Below are 25580 nucleotides of genomic sequence, written 5' to 3' on the forward strand. Positions count from 1 at the left end.
CATCGTCCAGGAGCGGGCAGGCTGTCTCCACAGCCTGGCATGCGTGTGCACTGTGCGGCTTCCGTCTGTGGAGTCTCTTGTTCAGGGCAGGAGGGTACTTAATGCCTGGAAAACTTGTTGGTAAAGATAAATAGCATGCTGCTCATCTCAAGGGCTAGACCCAGTCCTTGTGCCTTGTGCGTAGAAATTACAAAACATCCTGAAATGGAAGTGACCCACAAGGATCATCGAAGTCTAGGCTTCCGCGTGGGCTTCCGATGCGGCAAAGAGGGGATCAGGTGTGGGACCTCCCCGGCCCAGTGAAGCTCGAGAGCAGGACACGCGGGGTGTCAGCCTGAGCAGAATGGGTGTTTTGCCAACACAGGCCTGTGTTTCGGATGATAAAGGGTAGAATGATGCTCAGCAGGAGCAGCCCCGGTGCTGCCGCGGGGAGGAGAGGGATGCAATTCTGCAGGTCCCGGCGGTGCTGAGACCCGTGTGCCATTGCGTACATGTCTGTGAGACTCGTGGGTGTGCGACACCTGGACGCCCACTCGCGGGGCGCCGGCCGCCCGCCGCGGGAGGCGCGGAATGAGCGGCGGAGCCGGTCCCGGTCCCCGGCGGCGGTGCCGGTCGCGGGCGGTGCCGCTGGGCGGCGGGCGGGGCGCCCGCGACCAGGAAGCGGTTAATCGGCGCGCGGGGCTTTTATTTTGACAGGGCAGCGCCTGGCTCCGGCTCGGAGGAAAGTGAATGATCCTGTTTCTCCAAATGATTATTCAGGCTCCGGCGGAGAAAGGAGCACTCGGCCCGCAGCGCCTCGCCCTCGCCACGGCGCCCCCGCCCGCGCCCGGGCCGCCGCGCCCGCCGGCTCCGCTCCCCGCCGCCCGCGCCCGGCCGCCCGCCGCAGCGCGGGGAAGCCGTCCGCGGCCCGGGGCCGGGCGGGCAGCCGGGGCTCGCCGCGGCCGGACGCCCACCCTCGCCGGCGGGCGCGGGCTGGAGCCGCTGGCTCGGTCGGCGGAAGGAGCGGCGCGGCGGGGCGGGGGGTGCCGCCGGCAGCGGCCCCGACCCCGCGCCCTGCGGCGGGCGGCCGAGCCATGAGCACGGCCCGCGCCGCCGGCCCCGCGCCGCTGGCCGGCCCCCAGCTGTCCGCGGAGCCGCGCCGCGCCGCCCCGGCGGGCTCTCCCGGCCTACCCTGAGCCGCTCCGCCGCCGCCGAGGTGAGTGCCCCGCCAGGCCCGGGCAGCTGCCGTCCCATTGTTCCGGCCCGGGGGGAGCCGGAGCTCCGCGCCGTCCCCGCACCGACCCGTTGCCCCGCGCAGCCGGGCCCGCCTCGGGGCTGTCATCCGGCCGGAGGGGCGGCCAGGAGCCGCCGTCCGAGCTGGAGACTCCGGGCTAGCCGCCGTACCACCGCTCCCGGGGGCGGCGATAACTTGACGGGGGGACGACGCCGGCCTCGGCTCGGCCTACCCGCCGAGTCCGGCCGGCTGGCGATGAGCTGTCAGCGCCCCCGTTTGCCTTGGACATTGCCCCTGGTCCGCGGGACCCTTGCGGATTCGCTCTCACTTCTCGCGGACCGCTCTTCCCACGTCCTTGTCACCCATTGCTGCTGCGGCCGCAGGCGATTCCTCGAGGACAAAAGTGCCTCGACTGGGGCTTTTCTCTAGGTGCAAAGAACTTACTCGTGTTGCATCTGGTTTTACCGGAGCTGGTCTAGATTTTGCAAGACGTTATCGGTACTGTTAAAGCCCCAGGGAGAATGGGAACTCGCCACGTTTCACATGGGGTTTAAACAAATGCTTCTGTCAGGGCCCATCCTAACTGTCAGGGGAGACCTCTCTCCTCTGTTTGCTGTGTTCAACTCGATAGGCTTCGGTTCCCTGTTGAGATAAATCAGGCATGTGGTCAGCTTGGAAGAAAACTGAGAGAAGTACCACATATACATACGTATTTTCCTTGCACACAGAAAGGAACCGATGTAACGAAACCTCCCCTGCATTGTATTAGGGACGTGTCTTTAGCAGGTGCTGAACTTGTTCCAGCCCCGTTCTGCTAGCAACCACTTGCTGGAATAGAAATGCGAGAAGGATGCATATCTGAGCACATAAGTAATGCTACATGACAGGGCAGGCTGTTGTGTTGTTGTGTGCAGCAGCGTCTGCACGCCTTGGGGGCAGCTCTGTTTGACAGGGTGTCAGGCTGTGGCAGCATACGGTTGTGTCGTGGCTCTGCCAGGCAAAGGGCTGCCGACGGCGTGGCACAGAGGACAACCATGTGCCTTTGGCTGCAGAATGATGCTACTGGAGCCTTAGCTGCACACTCCTGACCTGCAGGATCTGTTCTGTGAATGTGGCTACCACTCATTACCCTGCCGAAATGCAGTTTCATGCCAGGCATGCAGTAATCGCATGCAGCTCCTTCCGTCCATCAATCACATACATGGATTGTGTGTGTGCCTTGCTTTGCTACTTTGGTGGCAGGAGGGATAAGAGCAGTGAGTCACCGAGGAAGTGATTTGCCCAAGGTCACTTGGCAAGGCTGTGTTAGTGCTGAATCAAGACCTCCTTTGACTGTGGTGCCTGTGATAATGCTGGCTGCCACCACATGGGTGTGTAATACACACCCAAGGCTGGTGCAAGTGCAAAAATGCCCAGGTCAATGTTGCTGCCTGATTCTCCTTGGTGGAAAGATGAGTGTATCAGTGTGCCGTCTCTACAACAGCTGTCTGCTCTGTTGGGACTTTTTCCAGAGCATACATAATCTAAGTGCTGAAGAACCTTTTTGCTTGTCTTTTAATGTGTGTTGCCATTTTGGCTGAGCAGGTGGTGGGATTGGTTGCTCCTTACCACCCTGACCTGCCTCTTCATTATCTAGAAAACCCATCTCATGGTATTTTCTGTGATGCAGTGTTGTAGTTATTACTGAGTCTCCCTCCCCCTGAAAGGGCATTTCCCCTTTCCAGATCCCTACCACCGGAAAGAAATAAACAGGCAACAGCTAAAGGAAAGCCTACTTAGAAACTAGAAACCACAGTTGTTCAGTTGATGAAAGTTAAATAGTTGTGTTTTGTACTTTTAAGCTCTTTTGCATCTCACTGTGTTGCTGTTGGAAGGTGGCTCTCTGGCCACTGTGTGACAGAGGGGACAGACAGCTGCATGAAGCAACTAGGCCATCACAGAGCTGGACACAGCAAGCTCACTCAGCCATGCTGCTCCAGGGCAGCTGCCAACGATGTGCTGGAGTTGCACTTTAGTTCCAGGCTAACTCCAGCCCACGAGCTGTGGACTTCGCTCATACTGGCCTGGAGTTTCTCAGGTCCAAGCTCAACTCAGCCTTTGACTTTTCTATCAAGTTGTGAACCCAGCTGGCATCATGTCCTCCATACTTGCTGTTTTGGGGAGGAAAAAAAGTTTGCTTTTTCTTCTCTCCCCTGCTGTTTGCTCCAGCTGGACACTGTGAGTGCTTTCCCTTCTCTCAGCGCTTGCTGTGTGGAGGGATGTGGAAAGGAGGGGGTAGCTGGAAGGAGGTCTTGGTTCCCTCTCTGGGGAGCACCAGCTGTGTCCCAACCAGTGTCTGTTTCTTACTGCTGTAGAGGCATTGCTCTTTGTTACTCTTCAGCTGGTTTCAGGGTCCCAGGATGGGTCCTGGGATTGTGTTTTTTGTCTCTTTCAGCCCCATCTCTTGTCAGTACAGTGTCCAGTTCAGAAGTGGCATCAGAACAGCCCTTGCTTCTTTGCCCTGTCTCAGGGGATTGTGTCAGGCTTTGCTGCTGCTAGGAGGGAAAGTTCTTAGCAGTCAAAGCACTTGAGGATGTGTCTGTGTTCCTCGGATGTCCAGATGTGCTCCTGTAATGGGTTTTAATCTGCTCAGGTCTAGTCATTTCCTGGAGGTGGCACAGGCTGGCTTTCAGCGCTTAATTCCTCAGGGCTCCATCGAGTTTTAAATACCCTGCCTGACAGAGCTCTCAAATTGGTCTCTTCTGGGAGAATAAGTCCCATGTGGAAAAGCACAGGTTTGCTGTTCCTGTCTGAGAATGCATCAGCAGTCTGTTCCACCTGTGAGCCTGCTCCTGAGCTTCTGTCACTGCCTCCTCCCAGGGAGGTCAGCTGTCCCCCAACAGCCTTAGCCAGGCAGAAGCCCAGAGCTTGCTCTGAAAATGTCATTTTCCTCGTGCTGTTAGTCTTTTGGCTGAGACCCAGCATCATGCCAATGCCCTGAACGGGGGTGGAGGGGCGTGGATGGTGGGAGAGAGGCCACACAGGAGACTTGTGCTATGTCTGACTACTTTTGACATTTTTAACAGGAAATGTGGTATGTAGATGCATGGATATATAATATAATTCAGGGTAGAGATATCATAACGATATGATGTACAGATGCAGCAATATTTTGTCAGTGTTATTTAAGCTGTATCAGCAAAGTGCAAGGAGGATTGCCAGCACGACTCTTCTGGAAAATCAGAATCTAATGCAGGTCAGGACTTGGTGTCAGTCAGCTCTCCTTTCCTCCCAGGAAGATGTTGACTGGAAAATGCATTTTTGCATTTTCATGAAATTTTTTCATTTTCTTGAAAATGATCTCATATGTGGTCCCGTGTTTCCAGAGGGTGGTGGGAATTGTGGATTCTGACTTTATGTAGCTGGTCTCCATGAGATTTAGTGACCCTATGAGGTTTCTCACAGAGCTGAAGCTGTGGAATACACCTGTCTTGGAGCAAGGGGCCTAGGAAGTGTGGTGGCCTCTTTGCTTCTCAGTTGTGCATCTTCAGCAGCTCTGTGTGGTGCAGATAGCCAGGATGGCTACAGTGATATTCCTCAGTTCTTCTCGACTTCTGTTTTGAAGTTGTGTGCTGATTTCCAGTGGGCCAGTTTTTGCTGCTTTGGTTTGGCTTCCTTTCTTCGCTGTCTCTGGCAGCCCTGTGTGGAAGGTTCCCAGGAACTGTTACTGGAGATTGGAGGGCATGGTTTCTGTTGCTGTATTTTGCACTTCATCAGCCTCTCCTGGGGAGGCAGCACCAGCCAAACCACATGGCTTGAATGAGAGGCACCCTTCCTTCTTCTGTGGTGCCTGTTGCAGGTCATTTTCTTAGCACTGGACCCTTCCTGGGAGCAGGGAACTGGTTTCTTTTTCTTCCTGCTGATCTTCTTTGAAACTCAAAGATGGAGAGGGTGATGGATTTTGTTCTAATTTGGACCAGTTCGCGATGGCATTTGCAGTTGCCATAGTGTTATACTCAGCAGGAGATAGTGTAGAGGAAGCCGTTAGTGTCACTGGCACTTGCTTCTGATTTAAGAGAAAGCCACGCTATGGAGAGGCGGATTGTTGGGAGTCCTGCTCTCTCCCTGCATCTTTGGCCAGCAGATCAGTGCTTGTTGGTCCCCAGGGCAGCCTGGGCCATGGTGTGGCAGGAAGACAGAGCATGAGTTGTCTTGGCATGGCTATCTGAAGCCTGTACCAAGCCTTGGAAATGGGTGTGCTGCTATTGGGGGTCCTGACTTTCTTCAAGACCTGCTTGCTTGGGCCTGGATCTGGTGCTGCTGCTGCCCCTCTTTCAAGGTGTGAGATGGGCCATCTAAGACAATATGACTCTGAAATAAACAGAGTTGCCTTGATGCCAGCTACAACCGTGCACTGGAGAAACCAGTGTGAGGATAATGCGCTGCAGAGCCCTGAAGAGAGAAATAGCAACCTGTCCTGCTCTCACTGAGTGCGTGTCCCTGCTGGGCACAGTCAGTGCAATGAAGCCTGCTTCCCACTTGCTCAGTTCTTTATGAAGAGGTGGTCTGGTTCTTTGACAGCTACTGGTGTCTGGGCACAGGTGGCTTCCCTGTATCCTGCTATCCTTGCTGAATTGTTAGATGAGTGCATTGGGCTGTGGTTTCCAGCCCCTTTTCCACTGCCTGTGATGGGAGGGCAGTGCCTTCACCTGGCATCATCCTGCTGCATTTTTCTGGGCAGCACCAGGCAGAGGAACACACAAGCTATGCCTAGGCATCTCTGGGAGACAGGACTTCCCCAGTGTGGGCACCTTGTCTAGCAGCTTTAGCTGGAGCCACTAGAGAAAACAGCACTCTGATGCTGGGTTTTTCTTCCCTGAAGGAGCTGGAGCTGTGTTTAAGTGTTGGGTTTTTCAGCTGCAACTCAGGATGCCTGGAATCCCAGCTGGGCGATGATGGGAAGCCTCTTCTGATGCTGGGGTAACAGTCTCAAGATGGCTTTAGGACTGTGCTATGCACTGTGCCCAGAGGTGGGGCGTCACCGTTTGGTGATGAGCGCTGCTGGAGCCAAGTCCTGGGCCAGAAGCCAGGTTTGTGATCCATGCCAGAGAGGGCGAGACTTGGAAAGCAAAGCAGAGCTCCTCCTGAGTGAGAGATGGACTGAAATACTGAGCAAAACCACAGAGTGCTCCTTGTTCCTGCCTATGCCTGCTTGTCTTCTTTCTTCCCAAAGTATGTGGGAAGCCACAGGATGGATCTGCTAGGGAGCAGGAGGGCTGTGCTCCTCAGGCACATCTGCACTATTGTGTCTCTTCAGGGTGCTAGCTGGGTTAGGTTTTTTTCAGTTTTATTTTGTTGTGGGTTTTTTTTCCCCTTTTAATGCTGCCTCGGGTATTGCTGGATCTTCCCCATCCTTGCTGCTACTGGTTTAACAGCCACCTCCTTGCAAGGTGTGCTGTCCAGAGCAATGCTGTGTTCAGTTGCACTGCTCTTTCTGTCACAGGTCAGCTGAGCAGCTTTCCTTTTCCTTGCTCAGCTCCTTCTCCTGTGGCTGAGAAGAGAAATGGGCCAGGGTATGTTTTGTGTTGAAGATGCTCTGTGGCACTTACTTTACAGACTGTGCTTCTTCTCAAAATGTAAGCACAGGAAATACCAGGCTCTGCTGGGGTTTGTGTGAGCAGTGTGGCTCCTGCATGCTGGGTGTCTTGCAGCCTCTGGCCACAGCAATCTTTTGCCCTGTCACAGGACAGAAGAGGTTTTAAGCACTCTGCAGAAGCAAGGGCTTGCTTTTTTTGACCTCCAAAATAGAGGCTGGCAGGAAAAGTGAAAGGAAGTAACTTAACCAAAGACAGGAAGGGAATAGAGCTAGGGACAGAAGCCAGGATTCCCAGTTCCTACTCATCACTCCTACTCTGTTGCCTCTCTCAGTCTCAGCCTCCTGTTCAAGGCATAAGCAAGGTTTTCTATTCCTCTGAGAACCTGGAGGTCAGGCTCTCCTCTCTTGAAGTATCTTCAATGCCCCGTGCATCTCTGAGTTTTCCAGCAAGATTTGCCCAGCTGAAGTTAGAAAGCTATGACGTGTGTGATTACAGCAGAGTTGCAGACTGTGTGCTTGGCTACTGAGTGGAGCTTCTGGTACTCCAAGGAGCATGGTGGTCCTTCTCCCATGTTTACCCTGTGAAGAAATACTGCTCTCCAAGAATGCTATGCCTTTGTTTGGAGGGCCATACCAACCTTTCTCTTAAGGGTTTATGTTAGGAACCTGTTTCTCTCTGCTTGCAGTGTATCCCCTGCTGAAATTTGCTTCATGAGCGATCTTCCATGTCTTGCCACCCAAGGCACGGTACCTGTCTGGTCAGGTCTGCATCAGTTGTGTGGTTCTTCAGGCAGGGACACTGAAGCATTGCTGCCTTCCTAATAGAAAGTAAAATTTTAATACACTCTTTGGAAGAAAGATCCTGCTAAATAGCTGTGTATGAGCAGCACATATATGTGTATGAGAGCTGTACTCTCCTTCAGATGGCCAGGGGCTCCAGCAGTGGGTACAATGACTGTTGCTTTGTTCTGTTGCTGTGCTAGGCTTCAGCCCTCTGGAAAGGCTGCAGCTGTGAAAGGATGCCGGCCTATAAAAAAGTGACTTATAAAAGGCAAGGGTCCCAGCAATCCAGACTGTAGGTCTCCCTGCTCAGGGTGGGGAGGAACTGGATGGAGAGCTCTGAGGGGTAGTAACTGAGCAGAAGGGCTGCATCTCTGGTCAAGTCTTGTCAACATCAAGCTGGCCAAGGCTGTGGAAACCCCTGCAGCACTGGAGCTTTCACCACTTCCTTGGCAGGATTTATTCCAGCACTGATCTGTAGCAGAGGATCGGGCCAGACAGGGCCTGAATGGAGCAGGTCTGGCCACAGGCGAGCCTCAAGTGTGGCAGTTAGGCTAGGCTGAAAGCTGCCTGTGTCCTGCCTCTGTGCAGCCTTATTTGAACTTTCCTCTGGCAAGGAGCAAAAGGAATCGGGGAGACCTAGGGCTAGTCAAAGCAAGTTTCCTCTGCTCTGCTTGCCCTCAGATGCAATGAGGGAGTGGGGGCAATAGCAGCAGCTCCAGACTGTCCTCTCGGAGCAGTTTGGGGGGACTTTGGTCATGATAGCTTTTGAGCAAATGTTTCTTTCCCTCTGGTGTTCCCTGCCTCTTGGGCAGGGAGGGTGAAGTGAAACTGTGGTTCAGACCGAGTCCTCTGGATGGCAAGAAAATTGCTGAGTAGCTGGTTTCCAGGTTGCCGAGGTTCTAGCCAGGGCCCGGTGTGGCTGCCAGAAGCAACAGGCTTGGAATTTCCTCTGCCTGGTGCCAGCTCCACTTGGGCTGGCTGCAGCACCTCTGCTGGGCTTTAGCTCTGCTTGCGCTCTGCAGTTGGGGCGCTCCCAGAGCAGGGGTTACACTGGAGCTGGAGCTGCCCCCCTCATTCTCAAAGCCTGGTTTTTATTTTCTTTTCCAGGGTCCAAGATGTTTTGAATTACGCAGCCTGTGCCTCCCGCGGGGCTCCTTGAGCAGCAGCCTAACGAGCTGAGCTCCTGACAAACTTTGCTCTGGCTTTAGCTATGCTTGGAAAATTTTACAGCCTTTTCAGAAAAAGGAAATGCCAGGAAAGGCCTGTCTCTTCTTACTTTTATGAGGGGGTCCCAGTTGAGAGAGGGTGGGATGAGCTTGGGAAAGAAGACAGGAAGGATTTTGTATATGGTAGTATATACACTTTTCAGTGATCAGGGTGAGTGGTCTTGGTGCACCTCCCCATAGTGGGCACAGTGGGGGCAAGACCTGCAGGGCACTTGGTGGATGCACCATGGACACAGGAAGCAGTGACTCCTCTGCTGCAGGGAGGTGGTGGTCTGTGTCTTCCCTCCAGATGCCAGTATAGCCACTGTCTGTTTAATCTTTGTTAATTATGCTTTTTCTGAATGGCAGTTATTTTATTTCTACTGTGGTCGCAGGCTACATGAATGTGCTGTGTGTCAGTCCCCCAAGGCTCAGGGGAAGGATTGCCACCAGGTGCTGTGCTGGTGGTTTCCTTATCCGGAGATAGCATGGTGCCCAGGCAGGGTGTTGTGGGCATAGGACAAAGAATGCAGGTGCTGCCAGCACAATGTTTGACCCAAGAGGGATAATCTTACGTAATTTCCCCCTTTGGAGGAAAAACCATGTTACAGAAAGAGAAACTGGGACCCAAAATAAATGGTGTCTTACCTGCCTTCCCTCTGTAAGATGATGCTGAGAAGGGAGGAAGGAGCCCTCTGTTTTGGATAAACTGCCCCTTGGTGAGGTGCTGGAAGTCTGCCCTTGAATTTGTCTGATTTCCTTCAAGAGAGCCCACCAGCGATGTCATGGATCTCGCAACAAGTACTTCTGTACTTGTTCTGTGTGGAGAGGCACTAAGGATACAGGCTGCTCTTTGCCATCTTCCTTGCATGTCCTCCCAGTGTCCCAGATCCCTTTCCAATGGTGAAAACACATCTATGGAGACTGGGATAGGTGTTTTGGTTGGACCAAAACCAACTGGTTTGTGTGAAAACACAGCAGCCTGAGGAGTTGTAGGACTTCTCCAATGGGAGGGATTGAGGGTTCTGTGCAATCTTATAGGCATCAGCTGCTGCCAGTCATTGTGGATGAGCATCAGACATGGGCAGTGATGGCTCTGGGTGGAAGGAGCCTCACTCTGGTCCTGCTTTGAGGGCATTGCTTGTTACACTTGTCAGGAGCGTGGCTCAGGATAACTATTTGATTTGGCAGCCTGTGCAGGCCTGGTAGCCCTAAGAGTGGGATGCAGGCACCAGAATTGTGCCCTACTCTCTCTTTTTTCATTGCTGTACCCATCCCCTGCTTTCTGCTATTTTGGGCAGGAGAAAAAGCACCTCCTCATGCCCGTGTCCCCTCCTCCACCTCAGAAATGAGTGGTACGTCCCCTTTCCTTTCTTGGGGCTCATGTGTAGAAGCTGAGATTACATTTGACAGGAGAGGCCAAGCACCTTCACTCTGCTCCTGGAAATTATGAGAGTGGCCATCCTGTTGGCTTCTTGCAGTGATGAGCTTCTCTATCCCTGCTCATTCTCAGAGCTCAAAACATGGGGGAAGCTGCTGGGGAGACTACTGAAAAAATAGTTAAATACTTTATTGTTATTTATTTCTGTGATGCCATCTGTGCATATATATGGTTTAGAATGGTTGAAGTGGATGATTTTTGTACTCTTTAATTAGTTTCCTGATTTTCAGTGGGAAATTCTGTTTCATGTGAAATTGACACTAAGAAAGAAAAGACCAAGCCCTGCTTGTCTTCTTTGCCTTTAGAGCAGTACACACCCAAAGGAAGCACAGATAATTGCAGGGGCATGGCTGTGCTTCAGTCTGTGGCACCTCTTTCCAAAACATTTCCACAGGTCAGAGGTTCAGTAACAATCTGCCTAGAGTGCCCACCTCCATTGGAAAATTCAGTGTGGGTTTTTGCTCCTCATTCTCTTAAAAAAAAGAAAAGTAAATCAAAGCAAATAAAAGCCTTTCCAAAACCCAAACCTGTTTTTGCTCTTTAAAAGTCAGTTTCATGAGTTGAAATTGTGTCTTGTTGATAAGAGTTACTTTGCCTAAAGCAGAGCTTCAGCAAAGAGGTATCCAGCCGTTTCCAAATATTTTGATATAATTTTAGTCCTGATGTGTTGTTTTAGTGAGAAGAGTGATTTTTCCACCTGCTTGTGTGGTCAGGACCTTACCTGCTAAGTAAGCAACTGCTTCTCACCCCAACTTGTGATTTCAGAATATTCGGAGACTCAGCTATTGGTAGCAAATGTTTATCATTTAGTTTATTATGCTTTTTAATCAAAAGTAATTCCACAAAGTCCTAGTCTGATTAAAATATATTCCTTATATTATTAGGATTTAGTATTCCTTTTCTTTTCTCCACCATAGTTTAAGGGCCCCAGGCATTTTTCTGAAGCTGTTGAAATAATAGGCTGTCATTGGTAAGTCCTTTCCGCAGAATTCTCAGTAGCAGCCTACAGGCCCTTGGAGGGGTCCATGAAGGTCCACAGTGGGTTTAAAAGCAGTGAAGCAAACTAGCCACCCTGGGATTTCTGTTTCTGAGGCTGATGCTGGCAGTGCCATTTTCCGAGCTCTTTCACCGGAAAGGGACGATGTTGACATTGTTGAGGGCTGCTGATTCCTGTCTGGGTGATGACACCCAGCTTGTATTCATCTCACTGCAACCAGATGGAGAAGTTATTTGCTTTGCCCAGCCTCTGGTTGAAACAGGACTGCAGAAGAGGGTAACTGTGGCTGGTGGTTAGTTAGTTGGAAGGGGAGAAAGGAGAGGTGAGCATATCCAAGAGTAATGCCATGTTTTGGCATTGTCCTTCCTCCAAGACCTGGTCCTGAGCATATTGGGTGGCTACTCTTTCACTGTTTGATCTGTGGCTGTTCCTGTCTGTGGGTGATCCTGTGGCTGTTTGCAGTGTTTTTGGAAAAGCTACCAGGGGTATGCACAGAGTTGATCTTTCTTGGAAACTGATAGGAGAATCCCAGTAGCAGACACTCCAGGAAGTTAGGCTCCTACTTCTAGTGCTACCTCCTTGCCTCCCCACTGGGCACAGATATTGATGTGCCTGTACTTTGACTTGGATTGTGTGCAAGTGGCTCAGCTTGAGGTGAGAGCTGAGCAGTGCTTCTGCCAGCCATGACATGCTGACGATCAGGGAGGGGATGAGGCAAAGCTGGGACCTGGCTCAAGAACACGTGCCATCCAGGCTCTCTTTTGCACACAAGGTGTGTGTTTGAGGGGTCCTCCCTGCAGTGGTGAGCCATGGCTAATGGCTGACCCTGGGCTCAAAAAGAGGAGTTGGGATTGTAGCATTGAAACAGTGAGGAATCTGTGCATTGCTCTTTGCCAGTGGACTAGTCTAATGCCTTGTCTGATTTGCATATCAATTAATTTTTATTCTAAGAGGGCTCAAGTGGACCCAACTGCCAGACTGCATCTCAGTATGCTGTAGGGAGAACCCAGGAACTGCATGATTCGATCTGAACAATCCTGTGGATGTTATCGCTGAATGAGCCAAAGGTACTCCTCTGGGTGAAGTCAGTTCCTCTCAGTCTGAAACGGGCAAATGCCAATTTTTCTGGGGGTCTTCAGGTCCCATTGAACAGTATGAGCAGCGACTTTGTGAGAGTCTTGTAGTCACTGGTGATGGTCAGGATCCTCTCTGATGGTAGGATGGTTTGCCTGGGACCTGCCACTGCCCTCAGGGGTCACGGTGCCAAGGGCCCAATTTTCTAAGGTGCTGCTTCCTGTGATTGTATGACTTTTCAGACCCAATGCTCCTTGGCTGACCATATCTCAGGTTCAGGATAGAACCCATGGGAGAGGGGTAGTTGCAAGGTAGCTTCTGGTTGTAGAGCTCCTCTGGTCAGCTTCACTGCTGTGGGATGGGGAGAAAGCCAACCTCCCCTGCCCAGAGGCAGGAAATGAGAACCACGTGGGCTGACTTGGAGCCTCACTGGCAACTCACGCTTGCAACAAAAGCAGCACGGCTGGGATTGGGCTCACTGGCTCACTGGCTCACTGCCATGGTGCTGGTGGCCTTGTTCAGGTGTTCTCCGTTTGCAACGGGGCCGGGGGGGGCACAAAAGGGGAACCCTTTTGGCTCCAGTGCTCAAAAGGGGAGGCCGCAGCCAGAACTGGTCTCTCTTCCTCTTTCTACTGTGCATCCACCCTTAGGCACTTGTCTAGGCTCTCGCTGTGAGTGTCCAGCTGTTGCAAATGCCAGGAGTAAAGGCAGCTCATGGGCTGTGGCACGCTGCCTTCGCCCAGGGCCCTGTAGACAGACTTGGCCCCAGCACAACAGCTGTGCTGGAGTTTGCAGCTGCCACTGCTTCCAGGACAAGAGGGTCTTGTAGTTTTCATGACAGGGATTTTTCCTCCTGCCTTTGAGGTCTCTCAGGAGTCATCCTGAAATCCTTCTGTAACCCTAGCTGAGGTGCCAGGACTCCCACTTGCCATCGCTGAAGGAGTGGTTATTGGAGGGAAAAGCAACATAAGCTTTCTTGGTGGACCCTGTCGTGTTTGTCCTGTTGCATTACAGTGCAGCAGCAGTGGCACCAGCCGCTGCCTTCCTCCCCTCACTGGGCTGGAGTGCTGCAGGCTCTCAGCAAATGCTGTCTGTGGACATCTGCTGCCTCCTCCCCCACTGCCTCCTGGCAAGCGGCAGCAGCTTCCCAGCAAACAGCCTGCTCTTTGCATCACCCCCCACACACCCAACCAAAGCTTCCTTCTGCTCTCACAGGCACCTTCTCAGGACCTTGAAATGGTGGTTTCCCTGGTCCTGGCTTGGCTCTAAGCAGCCTTCTGCTTCACAAGATCATAGCTGAAAAAAATCAGGGTGCCTGATGGAGGAGAAAGGCTTACTAAAGGTGATGCTTACTGGATTCTGGATTCTGGCTTATGATTCAAATGGGCAGCCCTCTCTTTGGCAGGGCTCCAGCCGGTGCCTGTGGCCTGAGGCAGGCAGGGAGTCTGGGGCAAAAAGCTTGGAGCTGTTTGACTGGAGCAGATGTGGCTAGGTCAGCTGTGAACTGCAGCCCTGGTGCCCGAGCTGGATGCTTTGGGCCAGTGTCTGGCTTGAGTATGTCACATGCAGCAAATGGAGGCAAAGTTCACTACTGCAGGTATTCATGCCACCCCTTCCAGGTGATAGGAGCTTTTGTTTCTTTCTGCTCTGGCCTAGTAGATGTGCCTCTTGGATGTAGATGGCCACAGGCCTGTGGGTTTCTGTCTCCTGAAAGTAACATCCCTGTTATCAAGCTGAGAGGCTTGATAGTCCAGCCATCTCAGCAGTAGGAAGCACCTGTAATTTTTGTGGGCATTTTTGTGGGTTCAGTCTCTCAGTGCTGCTGCACCAAGTTTCCATCTGCGGGTATTTGCATTTGGTACCAGAAGATGTGGCAGTAACCTAAGAGATCTTTACCCCAAGCCCAGGCAATCCCCTAAGCTACAGTTGCTAAGATGCCCTGGCTGCATCTTGTATGCTTCTAGCCTGGAGACTTCTCTGGAGAGCAGAGAAGCTGGGAGGGATGGAGCAGAAGGATTTAATGAAGTGGGCATGAGAAGCGTAGCAAAATCCTGTCTCCTGAAACCGGTGAAGTAGTAGCTGGGAGCATGAAGGTAGTGCCTGTCTGTGATCTCAGGGTATGCCCAGAAGGAGGGCTGAGGTATGTGGATTAGTCAGAGGGATGGTAGAAGATGAAAGAGGATTCTGCAGCTCTGAGTGTAAAGGCAGTTTTGGAAGAAGGAGCTGGAAGGATTGCAGGTGGGACATGAAAACAGGAGCTTTGAAAGTTGGGATAAACAAAGCCAGTAGGGAAATTTGCCATTTTGTACCTGGATTAGAAAGATGTGACCACCCTTCCCTGGTGGTGCTTGGTTGCATTCCTGTGAGTTACCATTCCCTTTGTGCCAAGGCTGCTGCAAGACTTTACCCCAAGTGCTTGGCTGTCACTCTTCTGGGCTCTTTGTTTTCCTCTGCAAGGAGTCCAACTCTTGGATTGGACCTGCAAGCAGGACTCTGTCACTAGCGGATCAGGAGCAGGCTGAGCCAGCAGACAGGGAGCTAAGCACAGGCCCTGGGCAGCACTGAAGCACCAGCTGGCCCTTTTGGGAGGCCAGTGGCCTCCCTAGCCCAGACTCGTGTGGGTTGGCCCCAGTGAGCCTGCAGCAGCTGTCTTCTCTGCACCGGAGGGATGGAGCCAGGAGAGGGGGAAGGGAGAAATCACCCTGCAAAGGGTTAATAGTAGCTCCAGCCTACTGCTCAAAGCTCAGGCCCTGCTGCAGGAGTGGTGTTGAGCAGCCTGCTCCAGTTGGCATCTGTCCCAGAATGCTTTGGAAAAGCACTGGCCTCTGACCCCCAGTACAAACGGAGCCCAGCACGTGGGAGGGAGAAATTACTCCCAGACCTTCAGGCTCCAGGGTTTACAAGCTGCCTGCAATAAAGCAGCCATTTTTTCCAGCAGTTATTAAATCTTCCCTTTTAGCTCACTGCAAACCTCTGCTTGTCATTTCCCTACCCTGTCCCTAGCCCCATATTGTACTTCTTCTCCTCAAGCCCAAAACACCTCTAGAAGGTGAGGCAGGCCTGTTGGGGGAAGGCTGAAGGCTGGGGAGAGCTCCAGGCTCTGGTTCAGGCACAGTGCCCCTCACTCTACAGTGGTGGGTCCCATCCAGCTTGGCTGCTGTACTTGTGTCTGTCTGCCTGCTTCCTGCATGAGCCAGTGTGGCCTCCCCAGGTGCCTTGCTGCAGCAATCCCTGGGTGAATCCTGTACCTGCTTCCTCCACTTGCAGGGTGCATATCTGCACCCCTCTTCTGAGCCCCCATGGGGTCACTGGGCCTCTGCTGATGGACCACATTTCAGTGTTGTCTTATTGTCCACGCTGGAGACTGGGAACCAAAGAGCAGAGCTTTTCTTCTTGGCCTTGCTGATGGCTGGGGCAGCTATGGACGGGGCCTTGGTTTTTCTTTGCCTCAGTTCTGCTATCTTGAAATGGGAATAGGAGCAGGGTTTGCACTTACCTGTCATCAGCTCCTTAGGTAACTTACTCTGTCTGCACTCCCTGCAGTGAGCGATGGATTAATTGCCAGGGAGGCTGGCCAGTTTCTATGGAAGATCACTGTGTGGGAGGCTCATGAGGTTTCCTTCACCAGCTAGTGTTTGTAATGACTGCTGCAGCTGTAAAGTGCCAAGAACTGCTTATTCACATAGGATTTTGTGACCATCCAGTTGTATGGAAGTGCCGAGTTGGCATGGTGCAGTGAGCACTGCCTGTCTGGTGCTGTGCTGAACATGCCAGCATGTTGAGCTGCTGCATAGGGTGTGGGGAGCACGTGTTTTTGTTTGTACAGTACTTTGGGAACAGAACACTCTTACAAGTGGCTACCATGCCATGGGCACTGTGGGATCCAGATAAATAAAATGGGAGCTGGTATTTCAAAACAACCTCTTCCCTGCTCCTCCCACCTCCTGTGCACATTCCTCTGGTGAGGAGCAGGCAAAGGTGAGGAGGTGCCCACAGAATGCAGCTGTAGCCCATAGCCTGAGAGCAGCTGCAGCAGCAGGCAGCCTAGACTCCACAGCCCTCTTCCCAGCAGATGTAGGACACATTGAATGGAGCAGGTCACCTTAGCCTTGGCCGTGCCGCTCGTCAGGCAGGTGACACCTGCCTGGGGACCCAGACCGCAGTCCTTAGCCCTTGAGGTGGCTGCAGGACACCAGCTCTGAGGGTAGCCCTGCAACCTCAGGCTTTCACTGCACTTCTTTTTCAGACCCAGTCATTTGCCAGGAGCAAAGTGCCTTAGCAGGAGTCTCACACTGCACTGGCACTGGCAGACCTGTGCTGTGCTACAAGTCTGGGCACAATGAGGCAGGGAAGCCATTTTCCTGAACATGTCTTGGGCTGGTCTAGGATTTACTCAGATTAACTCAGATTTTACACACAAGAAAAAAGCACATTCATCCGAACCCCCTTCTCTCTCTCTGAGGCTTGGTTTTGTTTTTAAATCTATATGGCAAGCGACCAAACTGGCTGAGTCAGTCAGCTGGCTGGCCACCAGAAGTAAAAATGTGGTTTTGTCCCCTCCCTTGTTCCATCCCCCTTCCCCCTGGATTTTTTTTCTCCTTCACTTAGCGACAGTTTCATGTATTTACAACAAACCTCTTTCTGCCTCCTTCTCTCTTGGGGCTGGGACAAGTGGAAGCTGGTTTTTATTTTCAGAATCAGCCTAGGGAGAGAAGGTGCAGGAGGGCAGCCTGGCTTTTCCTTCTTGATTCTGCTCACAGGGATGCTGCATGGGAGGAGAGGGAGCTCCCTGCTGTGTTCAGGCCTTTGCAGGCTGATGGCAGCATCTGCTGCCTTACAGGCAGTTAGATAGAGAAGTGCAAGGCCACGCAGGCCAGGCCTGGGAGGATGGGAACGGAGAGTCTCCTTTGGACGCTGACACCCAGAAGCCGTGCTGGCCATGGGCTGGCTTTCAGGGGGCAAGAAGCCATGTGAGGTTCCTGAGTGTTTTCTTGGCTGCTGTGGTGTAGGGATGATCTGGTTGGAATGTGCCCTGAAGTTGCCTCTTCCACTGGGAAGACGGGAGCCAACAATGCTCCTGTGTGAATGGCCAACATCTTGTAGAGGGGCAAGATGCTCTTTTTTTAAGGGGGAACCAGGGGTGTTTGGCTGCTCTGGTGGCAGTCTGCATGGGCAGCTGGACAGGTTTCAAGCACCTTGTGCTGCTGGGTTGCTCACAAGGTATCCTGTATCCTGAGGATGGGAGCAAAAGGGGTGGTTCTCTTGCTGTGGCCTGTGGTTTGGCCATCAACATCTTTAATTCCTAGGCATCCAAATTCTGTAGCCCCATCTGTGGGCAGCCTTGTGACCCATTCTCAGGGTGGAGAGGAGATGGCGCAGGAGGTGAAGCAGGTGTGATCTGAGTACTCACTCTTCTCCTTCCCTCCTTCCTTGTGGCTAGCCTTAGTTCCAGCCTGAACTGTGACAGATTGTGACAAGTCATGGGATCTCAACGTGTGTCCCAGCTTGCAGTGGGTTGCTGGAGTATCTGTCACCCCACAGAAGTAAAAACTTAGCTGTAAGTAAAGGAGGCTCCTCCACTGAGAAGTTTTCAGATGCACATTGTCCAGTTGGCTTCAGAGGCAGAAATTCTTAATTTCTATGTTGATTTTTTCCTATTTCAAATGCGTACAATGCAGCAAATTCTCCAGTCTGACTGGCTTGTGTGTACTTCAACAAGGGGTTGCATGAGAGTGAGCAGCTGGCTGCCTGCTGTGAGCCACAGAGTAGCTGAGAATACCCACATTGGTCTGAACTTGTTTGCTGCTTCCTCTTCCTGTGTGTATATCACAACTTAATCATGGGACATACTTGCAAGGCAGCAGAAGTGGGGAAGGTGGGAAACTGATTTACTGGTTTTTATTTTATCAAGGATGTGATGGGCTAAGAAATGCTAAAAGGCAAAATAAATCCTTCACAGTATTTTGCTGTGTTGAAATGAAGGGAACGGTAAGATGGACAAAAAGCTTAAGAACACAGTGGGGAAAGGTACCCACAAGTTGCTGGTAAGGCTGAGCCTCTTTGCCACATGTCACACAGAGAATGCAGACATAAGTGGAACGATAGCTCTGTCATTCCCCAGGATATATGTCTCTGCATATGTAGTTATGCCCCCACCTCTTCTCTGATGGCTGGTGGCCATCTCTGATGGTCTGCTGTACAGTACAGCTGGAGGTGTGCAGTGTGCAGACATCTGCGGTTCATACAGGAATTATGACAGCAACTCAGAATAGGTGAGGAAAAGTGAGAAGTGATACTGGGATCTGGTGTTGGCAGAGATTTCTGGGACTGGAAATTAGTAGTGGGTAATGGATGCTGCACACTTGCTGAGCAGTAAGGGGAGCTTTGAGGTCAGGAGGATGCTGGGGATGTATCTCCTGCCTAGTGCCTAGTCTTCAGCCTGTCATCACTTCTCTTTCCTTTCCCATTTTTTAAGAGTTTATGCCCATAGGCTTGACGAGTTGTGGGAAGAGTAGAGCTCTGTAGCAATACCTGAGTGTCTCTGATGGAATCACTGTGCCTGACAGAGCCACTCTTTTTCCTTAAACTTATTCATGGTCATTGACTCAGCAGCCATCCAAGAGAGAAGAGGAGGAACAGTTTGGAAAAGAATAGAGTGGCCAGGTACTGAAGTGGATACCATTGTTTTCCACCAAACATGGAGCACACTGGGGATCTGACCCCGTACAGGAACTTTTTGTGTGCAGTGCTTTTGGGAATTGTCTCTGTTAGTGAATGTCTACTTGATCCTGGTACTTAACCTGTGAGCTTTTGGTTTTGCCAGAGAGAAGGAAGCAAGACTTGTCAGCTCAGTTTTGTCCTAGTCAGTGTCATTTTTCAGTCCTTGCCTGGTTGGATTGCAAACCTGTGGGGATCTCGAAATCCCATTACCCTTTCTGACAGATGGGGGGGGGGGGAGGGAAATAATTCTGAAATATATCTGCTGTTTAAATCCTTTCCATCTCATGATCTGAAACTTCTGATGACCTGCCTGGCCTTCAGCCCCGCTGTTTACACCCTAGCTGGACTCCTCAAAATGCTGATGCTGCCTTACAGCTGTTTGTGGTGCTCCTCCACCGAACAACATGGTTTTTGAAGTTGAGGGAATGGAGGAGGGAAGTTTCCCTGAGGGACTACTTAACTTCCAGACTTGCTTGCATTCTGCTCCCCAGACAGGTGACTGGAGTTTGGCACAGTCTGTTTCTAACCTCATCACCAGGAAAGATGCTTGTAACAAGGTCTGACCCATGGGCAAACTTTTAAACAAACACAAACTCCTGCAGCAAATCAATACCTAGATCAATGGGGTTTTTTTCCCTCTCTCAGAATACAGCTGTGTTGACTCAGGCTGCTGAGGCTGTTTCCTAGGTCATCTCCCTGCCAAAGCCTCAAATGAAGAGCTGGAATTTCAAGCTCTTTTCCATTTCTGTTGTCACCTGAGTTGAAGGAGTACCTGTATTTTAGGCTTCACTTTAAGTCTTGCTTATAGTTCTTGGAGTTAGCTGGCTATGTCCAGTACATCAGAGGGGTGAAAGGAAATGGGCAGCTTGGGAAACCCTGAGCAAAACTGTGGTGGTATATACTTTCTACTTGTCAGGTGCCCTTTTGAATGCACTCTGGAAAAAGGCAAATAACACTTGAGTGGACTTGGTCCCTTCCACTGGCCCAGACCTATAGGGAGAGCTTGGGGGGAGTCCCCCACAGTGTTACCCATCAGTGGGCTCTGTGTGTGCATGTGCTGGACAAGGAGGCTTAGCACCATGTGTGCTGTGTTGTAGCAGGTGTTCGCCATCACATCACCATGGGGGTTAGGAACTGGTAGAAATGCAGCACTCCAAAAAAGCCCCATCCCACGCAGCCAGGCATTTTGTGTTTGGAGCTTTGTCTGTAGTTTTACTTGGTCTGTAAGGGAAAATCACTCTTGTGGAAGCAGTTAGAGATGAAAATGTAGCTGCTATCTCATCCTCGGCCTGTTGTCACTATGTGGAGGATGGACAATGTGTGTCCCCTCCCTGGGGCCGTGCACGCACATCATCCTATGATGTGGTGTCAGCAGGACCAGAAGCTAGGGCTGAGCTTCTTTGTGATGGTCTCCAGTGAAAAATGAGAGTTTGAGTACGAGCTTTGTTTGGCACAGAGCAGGTGGGCAGCACTGTGTCCTGAGGATGCTCAGAAGAATGGTATGTCTGCTCCTGGATGGTATGTCCAGATTTGGGAGCTAACAACTCATTTCCTATTTTGCATTTGATCATGAAGATGATTGTTGTCTCCTGGATTTGCCCATGCGGAGTGAGGCTAATGGGCTTGGCAGTCAATAGGGTGAACCCACTTATGTCTGTGATGTTTGGAAAGAGCTATGAGAGACTTGGAGTCCACTCTGCTCCAAAGCTGTTATATCTGCAACCTTGCCTGGGCTTTTGGGTGTGTTTGAGAAAGTCCTGCAAGCCACAGCTGGATGTGAGTAGGGTGGTGTGTCCTGGGCCTCACACATATCAGGCATCCCTTGCTTTTGCAGTGAGGTTCTGGTGCCCCAGAGGTAGGACTGCTGAATTTGCTGAGCCAAGCATTAAACAGGAGAACTGGTGTCCTCTGTTCCCTGCTGTGCTGTAGGGGAGGCTCCCTGTCTAGACTGGAGTGCCAGGGCCTGGATACAGTGGGACTTCTTGTGCTGAGGCCAAGCAGGGCTGGGCTGCAGGGGGAGAGGTACCTGGCTGTGTCCTGCGGCACTGTCCCACGAGGAAGAAGACACAGCAAGACTTCCATCACATCCACCAGAAGAGAGGCTTCCACCTTCTCTCACGCCCACGCACTGGTGCAGACACGCACATGTGTACAGATACAGGTTCACACCAGCATGAACATGCTCGTGCGGATTCACATGAATTTGCAGTTAAGCAGGCACACCCACGCCAGCACGGATGCAAACAGACCCATGCTGGTGCAGGCCTGCTCGCTGTCATAGAGGCAGATGTGTTCATATTTGCATGACTCCGGGCTTGTGCTGGCGCAGGCACTGGTACACATGCTCCTGTGCTCACAGACACTAACAACGGAGCTAAGCCATGGCACTGGTCTATTTTTGGGAGCACTCCTAAGAACTGTGAGCGTGTTTCAGATGTTAGAGTCTTAGATGGGGTAAAGCTAGAACAGATGGCTGGAGGGTTCAGAGCAGCAGCCCTGCTGAGAACAGATATTTATAGGCAGATTTAACCCTTGTGTGGTCTCTGGAACCATGTTTAAAGGGATGGCATCTGGAGCAAGCATGGTAGAGCCGAGCAATGACCTCTGAGGGTGTGCTGTCCTATCTGGTTTTGGTGAGCCAATTATCAGTGTGGTCTGGAAATCCCGTCTGTGCTCTACCTCTTTCTCAGGGGATGCAGCTTTCCCTAGACCATGGAGCCTGGTTTCTATAAGCCTTAGTGAAAATGGGCTGATTGTAGTTATTATTTGCTGACCAAGCTGGGGCAGCGGGAACTGCGGCTGCCCTGTGCTTGCGTGACCAGCAAAATGAGGACGAAGATTGTTTTGTCCCTCTTGCCCTGATTTCCCACCCCCCCCACTCCCCCCCGCCCCCCCCCTCTCTTTTAGAGCAAAAGGTTACCCAGATTCTTCCTTTTCCTTGCTGGAAGCAGATACTGTGTTTTCTTTCAGGTACTACATCTTCTAAAGAGATACAGATTAAACCCTGCCCTGTCAGATCCCCCAGATGTTTTTACCTGCCCTCATCTTTGACTTTTGTGCTTGAGCATTTAGGGAAGAGCAAAACCCATCTGGGGGTTGTGCTGCTTTGTTGAACAGAGTTGGCTGCAAAGTGAGGCACATGGCATGTTTACAGTGACAGCTCTATTTGCAATCCTTTCTTCGAAAACATCTAGCCTCCCTTTTGGGGTCTGAGGTAGTGTTTGTATTTAACTTGTCTGGCATGTCTTGAAGTGGCCTTCACAGAGCTGAGTATCAGACACGGGAGAAAGTGATCTGGGGGAAGGAAGAAAGCCATGCCCTCAGGTGGGATATGTAAAGAGCTCACAGAGTAGTTATCTGAGAGTTGCAGGGAAGAAGACACTGGCTCTGAAAGCATGAACTGGGGTGCAGACTTGGGGAGCTTTTCAGTCTGCCTCTGGCAAAATTAGGGAGCAGTGGTACTCCTGGAACTAGTGCAGGACACTGAGACTGGATAAGAAAGAAACAGAGGTGGGTGCTACTGTCAGAGTTGGTGCTGCCAGGTCAGAGAACGATGGCCTGTATTTCTGCTCCTAAAAATTGGAAGATTGAGTCTAGTTGTGAGATGGGGGAAGCAGCTGCAGCATCAAGTGGAAAAGGACATTCCTCCCTCACAACTGATCATATACATTTGATCCCATAGGGTTTGAGCTGCAGTGGTTGTGCACAGTGGCATACACGGCATGCACCTTTCCTCTGTTGGGACTTCAGCTAATCCAGATATTTGGAGCTGGTCTCTGCCTGCCAGCTTGTGCCTAGCATGGAGATCCCAGGGAGGCAGTGCTGAGTCTTACAGGGCTCTTTTCCACTTGTCTTTGCACTGCATCTCCTGTGAACCAGCCAGAGGCATTTCCAATGTTAGAGGTGGCACGCAGCAGCCCTAAGTCCCGTTACTTGTCCAGAGTCAGGTGCTTGGCCAAAGGTTACGCAGATGCTCAGTGTAGGCCTCAATGAGCTGGGTTTGTTGTTGTATACCCTGATTCCATGCCCAAGGGGTCTTGAAGCTCTGCTGGAAAGTCTGGGAGTGTGACATAGAGTGCTGGTCTTGCCTTGGGGATCAGCTCTGTGCTTTGAGGGTGTGAATTCAGAGCATCCCTGAGTTTTCTGTGCACTGATGTGCTGGGCATAGGAGATGCAAATTGTAGAGAGTGGGAGTATGTTGGAGCTGCTTGCTTCCTTTCTTATTCATTCTGCTTTCAGACTGTGGAGGCTTGGAAAGCAGTCACTGTAGTCCCCCCACGCACAGTTGCGTTCTCACTGCTCACCTGTGTGTCACATAGAGGAGTTCTCAGTTTTCCCAGAAGCTCTTGGTCCCAGGTCAGCACTTACACCCATAATTGAAATGTGACTTTATGGTGAGAAAAACTGGTTTTGGCTACTGCAGCACCCATGCCTCCCCATATCCCAAAAGCACAGCTGATCCTGCTGGATACCCAGGTGTGAAGTTGATAGTGCTGGCAGTGCTCAGCCAGCTCACAATCTGGTCTGCTGCATGGTGGTGTCATCTGGCAGCTTTGTGGTTGTGGCTGTCTGACTGTATTTTGTACCCAGACACATCGGTAGGAGCGAGGTTGCTTGGCAGGGCTACTGGGCACACTGATGTGGTGTTCCTGTGGCTGGGCTGGCCAGTGTTCTTCAGGGCCCACAGGAAGGGCTGGCAGCCACCCACTCCCCTCCTACCTGAGGAGGCAGAGAGAGAACCTGGCAGGAACAACGGGCGCCCAGTTGGGCAACTGCCAGTCCTGGGATCTGCCCACACTTGCCCGCTCTCCCACAATGGCCCCATTGTTCCTGAGAGGGCAAGGAAGAGGCTTCCTGCAGTTCCCTGAGTATCATTAACCCTCTACCTGCCAGGAGCAGGCTGCAGGATGGGCGTACATGGGGCAGGAGGTCCCATAGGCGAGTGGAGGAGCTCTCACTGCCCTTGAATTCAAGGAGGGGAGCTGCAGGGGAGCACCAGCCTGTCTCTGCCAGCCTAGCACATGCCTGTGCTAAAGACATACACCGGAGAAGTAGGGCCCCGGTGAGCCTTGATTTCCTCTGACAAGGCTGCTTTCTGCCATATCCTTTCATTGGGAGCAGCCGCCAGCGGCTGGGCTGCTTCGGCCCCGATGTGCATGCCGGAGCAGGACATGTCTTTAGGAATACAGCATTTAGGGTGTTGGGGGGTTAATTCCAGTGGCTGAGATACTGGTGTGGAACCTGTTTAAAGCAATTCCAGACTGATCAAAGTGCCTTCTTCCTTCCTGTCCTGTAACGTGATCTCGGGCCAATGAGCTGCTCAGGGTCTGCTGTGGCTTCTGGTTCCTGTTGTTGTGGAGACAGAGCCTTGGAGGGCACAGGCGTGCCTCACTGCGGGTGCAGGCTCGGGGCCAAAGCACAATATCCGTGTGCCGAAGAGGACAACAAGTACCCTGTCGCTGGCCAAAGGAGCTGGATGACCATCTCCCACTCTGCTTGCTGGCTCTGCACTGTCTGTCTTTTGATAGTTGTGCTTCCTCACAGCTTTCTGCTATGTGTGTTTCCTGATCAGCTGATTCCAGGGGTTATAGGGCTGCCTCAGCACCCCTGCTCTGTCACAAACTTCCTCTCTAGAATCCATAGGACAAGGGAGAGGAAGAGGCATTTGACTAGCATGCTACGACTCTGTACAGGAAACTTTCTGGATGTCAGTCTTCAGCGATGTCAACCCTGATGTATCTCGTGCTAGGAGAATTGGCTCGGTAATCCAAACAGCTGAGGACTTTGAAACCTAAGAGATACCTTGTGAAAGTCACCAACTAGTTCTTCTGCAAACCTCGATGCTAACTTGTTTATATAATTTCCTAAACGGCTCTCCTGCTTTCGAAAAGTCTATTACTTCCTCCCACTCAGTAGCCTTTGCACTCTTCTCCCCTCCTTTGTACCCCGGTCTTTGTTGTTGCAATAACTTTTCTTAATATGTTCTGTTTCTTAAATAAGGGCAGAACTAGAGTTAACTGTGGTGGGCCAAGGGCTGAGTTTGGAGCACTTGATGACCCCAGCTGCTGTCCCTAATGCAAACAATGCTGCTTCAGACCTTGATCTGGCTGACTCTGGGCACTTGGACTCCGGCCACAAGGACCACTGCAAACCCCAAAACCTCCTATAAATCTCAAAGCTGGAGGAATGTCAGAAGCCCTTGCCCAGTCATTAGTTAACAAGATATCTCTCTCCTGGTGGGGAAGGGGAGCTCTATGGGGGGAGCCCCAGGAGATGCTGCCTCTGGGCCTTTCTCTTAATCTGTGGCTGTGCATCTGCTGCTACAGAGGGCTCATGCCTTCCCAGGGGGCTGCAGTTACTGACTTGGGGCAATTCCTAGCTCTTTTTGACTGTTTCCTTTTGGATTTTTGGAGGCTTGGCCAGGGTTAGATCACTGTGTCTCTGGAGGAGCTCTCTGAGTTGTGTGAGTGCATAAGGGCAGAGTAGCCCCTGAGACTCAGGACTGGGTCTGTGAGGAAGGCCATGCCGCTTTTTGCACCTGTTGAGTGGCAGAAGCTGGGGAGTTTCAGCTT

The 25580-nt window shown here is 51.7% G+C and overlaps 1 protein-coding gene across 2 annotated transcripts in view; it reads left to right on the plus strand.

The window, feature by feature from the left end:
* The first annotated feature begins 1061 nt into the window (after window positions 1-1061).
* Window positions 1062-25580, plus strand: part of BCL9L (BCL9 like) — a 46585-nt gene continuing 22066 nt past the window's right edge. For both annotated transcript variants that reach the window (XM_058856842.1, XM_058856843.1), the window contains exon 1: window positions 1062-1195. The gene's annotated coding sequence lies outside the window, so the exon portion shown is untranslated. The remainder of the gene's footprint in view (window positions 1196-25580) is intronic.

This window comes from Poecile atricapillus, chromosome 25 (genome assembly GCF_030490865.1).
Source record: "Poecile atricapillus isolate bPoeAtr1 chromosome 25, bPoeAtr1.hap1, whole genome shotgun sequence".
NCBI classification, from domain to species: Eukaryota; Metazoa; Chordata; class Aves; order Passeriformes; family Paridae; genus Poecile; species Poecile atricapillus.